This window comes from Ranitomeya imitator, chromosome 6 (assembly GCF_032444005.1).
Source record: "Ranitomeya imitator isolate aRanImi1 chromosome 6, aRanImi1.pri, whole genome shotgun sequence".
NCBI classification, from domain to species: Eukaryota; Metazoa; Chordata; class Amphibia; order Anura; family Dendrobatidae; genus Ranitomeya; species Ranitomeya imitator.
In genome coordinates this window covers 526,582,295-526,587,886 of record NC_091287.1, presented here as the reverse complement: position 1 = coordinate 526,587,886, position 5,592 = coordinate 526,582,295, and positions in this window count along the sequence as shown.

Here is a 5,592-nt window from a genome sequence, read left to right as displayed (position 1 = left end):
TAGATGACGTCGCCTCTGGAGCCGTTCTCCTTTTCTTCATCTTGTCCAGATCCCATGATGAGTTTTTTCTCATCCACAGCCGTCTCTGCAGACTTCCATCTTCGCCGCTCTTTTGCAGAAAGTCTCCACATGACGCCCTTAAAGATACAAGTGTCATTATAATGCTCCCAAATAAAAAATTGCCCCTCACTATATTGTCTGCACAAAGTATGACCCCCACACTGTCCCTCTTATGGTACATGCTCTTCACACTGACCTCTCCTTTCTATACCGGTCCCCTCTTCACACTGTCCTCTCACACTGTGTCCCCCTTATAGGGCCCAGTATTTATACTCCATATTTATACTCCATCCTCCCACACTGCGTTCATGCCTCCCCCATCCTCCCACCCTGCGTTCATGGCTCCCCCATCCTTCTCCCCTGCAAGCATGGCTCCCCCATCCTCCCACTCTGCGTTCATGGCTCCCCAGTCCCCATCCTTCTCCCCTGCGTTCATGGCTCCCCCATCCTTCTCCCATGCGTTCATGGCTCCCCCATCCTCCCACTCTGCGTTCATGGCTCCCCATCCTTCTCCCCTGCGTTCATGGCTCCCCCATCCTTCTCCCCTGCGTTCATGGCTCCCCCATCCTCCCACCCTGCGTTCATGGCTCCCCCATCCTCCCACCCTGCGTTCATGGCTCCCCATCCTTCTCCCCTGCGTTCATGGCTCCCCCATCCTTCTCCCCTGCGTTCATGGCTCCCCCATCCTCCCACTCTGCGTTCATGGCTCCCCCATCCTCCCACTCTGCGTTCATGGCTCCCCATCCTCCCCTGCGTTCATGGCTCCCCCATCCTTCTCCCCTGCGTTCATGGCTCCCCCATCCTCCCACCCTGCGTTCATGGCTCCCCCATCCTTCTCCCCTGCGTTCACGGCTCCCCCATCCTTCTCCCCTGCGTTCACGGCTCCCCATCCTTTTCCCCTGCGTGCACGGCTCCCCATCCTTCTCCCCTGTATGCACGGCTCCCCATCCTTCTCCCCTGCGTTCACTGCTCCCCATCCTTCTCCCCTGCGTGCACGGCTCCCCATCCTTCTCCCCTGCGTGCACGGCTCCCCATCCTTCTCCCCTGTGTGCACGGCTCCCCATCCTTCTCCCCTGTGTGCACGGCTCCCCATCCTTCTCCCCTGTGTGCACGGCTCCCCATCCTTCTCCCCTGTGTGCACGGCTCCCCATCCTTCTCCCCTGTGTGCACGGCTCCCCATCCTTCTCCCCTGTATGCACGGCTCCCCATCCTTCTCCCCTGTGTGCACGGCTCCCCATCCTTCTCCCCTGTGTGCACGGCTCCCCATCCTTCTCCCCTGTGTGCACGGCTCCCCATCCTTCTCCCCTGTGTGCACGGCTCCCCATCCTTCTCCCCTGTATGCACGGCTCCCCATCCTTCTCCCCTGTATGCACGGCTCCCCATCCTTCTCCCCTGTATGCACGGCTCCCCATCCTTCTCCCCTGTGTGCACGGCTCCCCATCCTTCTCCCCTGTGTGCACGGCTCCCCATCCTTCTCCCCTGTGTGCACGGTTCCCATCCTTCTCCCCTGTATGCACGGCTCCCCATCCTTCTCCCCTGTGTGCACGGCTCCCCATCCTTCTCCCCTGTATGCACGGCTCCCCATCCTTCTCCCCTGTATGCACGGCTCCCCATCCTTCTCCCCTGTGTGCACGGCTCCCCATCCTTCTCCCCTGTGTGCACGGCTCCCCATCCTTCTCCCCTGTATGCACGGCTCCCCTTCCTTCTCCCCTGTATGCACGGCTCCCCATCCTTCTCCCCTGTATGCACGGCTCCCCATCCTTCTCCCCTGTATGCACGGCTCCCCATCCTTCTCCCCTGTATGCACGGCTCCCCATCCTTCCCCCCTGTGTGCACGGCACCCCACTTTTTTTCCCTGTCATACTTACCTCTCACCGGCGCGCAGCACAGAACTTCCTGGCATCTCAGCGTCTTCCTTCCTGTCTTCAGCGGTCACATGGTAGCGCTAATTAAGGGTGATGAATATGCGCATATTCATCACCCTGACCGCTGAAGACAGGACGCGCTGCAGGCGCTGAGACGCAGTTGCAGCCACCGCTGGAGGAAGGTGAGTATTACGTCTTCAGGGAGGGAGGGAGGGGGGGCGGGAAGGAGGGAGGAGGGGGGGGGCGGGAAGGAGGGAGGGAGGAGGGGGGGCGGAAACTCGACCCCGGAGTTTTATAAAAAAAAAAAAATAAAAAAAAATAAAAAACCTAGCTCAAGGGCGCCCCCCCGCATCCCGCCGCCCTAGGCACGTGCCCTCAAGTGCCTAGTGGCAAATACGGCCCTGGATCTGAGTGTCATCAGCATAGAGGTGGTACTGGAATCCATGGGACTTTATGAGCTGTCCCAGGCCAAGTGTATAGAGTGAGAAGAGTAGGGGTCCTAGAACAGAGCCTTGGGGGACTCCAACAAAGAGAGGGTGGGATGAGGAGATAATGTGGGAGACACTGAATGTGCGGTTGGAAAAGTACGAGGAGATCCAGGATAGGGCGAGGTCTTTGATGCCAAAGAAGGAGAGGATCTGTAGTAGGAGGCAGTGGTCATCTGTGTGGAAAGCAGAGGACAGGTCTAGAAGGAGGAGTACAGAGTATTGTCCGTTAGCTTTGGGTGTAAGTAGGTCGTTAGTGATTTTGGTCAGGGCAGTCTCAGTTGAGTGATGGGGACGGAAACCAGATTGTAGATTGTCAAAGAGCAATTTAGATGAGAGGTGGGAGGAAAGTTCAGAGTGGACGTGCTGCTCCAGGAGTTTTGAAGCGAATGGGAGCAGCGATATTGGGCGATAGCTGGACATAGCAGTTGGATCGAGGGTTGGCTTTTTAAGGATAGGCGTGATTGTGGCATGTTTGAAAGCAGAAGGGAAGGTGCCAGAAGTTAGTGATAGGTTGACGAGGTGGGTTAAGGATGGGATAAGTGTGGCGGTGAGGTTGGGGAGGAGGTGGGATGGGGTCGAGCACACAGGTGGTGAGGTGCGATTTGGAGAGGAGACAATTAAGCCCCCCTTCAGTGATGTTGGATAGGGAGGTTATGGGGTTTGGGCATTGGTCTGGTATACAAAGGGGTTGTGGTGGATGAACAATGAAGACTTGCCTTGTCTGGTTGATCTTATATTTAAAGTGGGTGGCAAAGTCCTCAGCAGAGATGAGGGAGGTTGGAGGGGGCAGTGGGGGGCGGAGGAGGGAGTTAAAGGTTTTGAATAACTGTTTGGGGTTGGAGGATAGGGATATATAACATAATAATTGATGATAATAATAATAATAATAGATAGATGATAGATAGATAAATAGATAGATGATAGATAATAGATAGATAATAGATAGATAGATAGATGATAGATAATAGATAGATAATAGATAGATAGATAGATAGATAGATAGATAGATAGATAGATAGATAGATAGATAGATAATAGATAGATAGGTAGACATGAATGTGTGACACATTGTATGTAGCTGGGCGGTGATCCGTTCTTGTGTGATAACTCCGTCTCCTAATCATTCTCATACTGTACAGATGTTGGGAGATATCTGCTCAGGAGCTGTAGCCTCGGCCTGCTGACTACCAGACTATCACACAAGAAGCCTGTCTATGAAGAGTGGTGTTGGCAAACACAGGGGGCGCTGCGGGCACCCACCATAGTGCCACTGCCGGTATCTGCTCACACTCCGCACAGTAGGAGACACTGCTATAACATCATCTCACATAACCTGGGACTGCAGACGGCTGTGCCACAGACAATGGACTGCAGCTCTGTATATGGCTGACAATGGAGAATCCTAAAACCCAGACATGTACAGACATATATCCCCCGAGAGGCGAGACTGACCTATTGTATCCAGACATTAGTACATGTAATGGAGGCATCATGTCCCCACATAACGGGATTACGGTTTACCATGCCCTAAAGGCACAATATCTATTTATCTATCTATCTATTATCTATCTATTATCTATCTATTATCTATCTATCATCTATCCATTATCTATCTATTATCTATTATCTATCTATCTATTATCTATCTATCTATTATCTATCTATCTATTATCTATCTATCTATTATCTATCTATTATCTATCTATTATCTATCTATCTATTATCTATCTATCTATCTATCTATTATCTATCTATCTGTCTAATATCTATCTATCTATCTATCTATCTATTTATCTATTATCTATCATCTATCCCATATCTATCTATCTATCTATCCCATATCTATTATCTATCTATTATATATTATCTATCTATCTATATATTATCTATCTATCTATTATCTATCTATCTATTATCTATCTATTATCTATCTATCTATTATCTATCTATCTATTATCTATCTATCTATCTATCTATCTATTATCTATCTATCTATCTATTATCTATCTATCTGTCTAATATCTATCTATCTATCTATCTATCTATCTATCTATTATCTATCTATCTGTCTAATATCTATCTATCTATCTATCTATCCCATATCTATTATCTGTCTGTCTATTATCTATCTATCTATTATCTATCTATTATATATTATCTATCTATCTATCTATCTATCTATCTATCTATTATCATCTATCTTCTATCATCCCCCAGATTGCTCTGAGTGCAGGGTTCGTACATTCTGTCGCTTTCTAGGAACACTCCACTATCTGCCATTTGCTCCCATCCTATTTCTTCCATAGCTCCTTAGGTGACAGTCTGCTCCTTACACACTGGGGGAGGGGTGGCTGCATCCACTGAATGTAATATCCATCAATTCTAGTCTTAACCCATTACAGCCCTCATTAACCCTTTTCCGCAGTAGTGCAGGATATCTGCCCTGATAATTCCGCTGTTCACAGCCCGGGATGGACGCCAGCAGGTTTATGAATGGGCGCCTCACAGCCCGACATACAGGGAGCTGTGTGCAGCGCGCAGGCGCGGAGCAGCCTCTCCCGGCTCCATTACCTGCTCAACAGCGCCATCTAGCGGCCGCCTCCAAATGGCGCCCCTCGCAATGAATGACATTCGATCCTAGAAATAACAGCCCTCCAGAGAGGAGTTACATCTGATTTTATAAACGTTGCCACTGTCCAGGGGGGCATTATTTCTTGGAAATCGGCAACTAGAAAAAAAAAAAAGAGAAAAAGAAAACCACACATTGCAGCCTCTATACATCCCCTACAAACTTACACACACCCAGAATCCCATAAGAGAAAGTGAATGTCTTGACGATTAACCCCTTCACGTGTGGAGTTGGAATACAATGAAACAGTCAGCTCCCTGTGTACAATTAATATTAATTATTAAGGAATAAAATGAAAAATCCCATTGATACAAAAGTCATAAAATCATCAAAAGTTAAAAAAAAAGTTTTGCAAGAAGTTTTTTTTTAAGAGGAAACCAGGTGGTGACAACCTCTGTGTATTTGTCTGATTTTGCAAATGGTTGTAATTATGTTAATTGAGTGGAGTGTGGAAGGTTTGGGGAAAAATCTTTTGAATGAGAGACTTTTTTTTTTCTTTTTTTTTTTAACTTCTTCACAAGGCAAGAAAGTCCCCACCTCCTCATCCCCT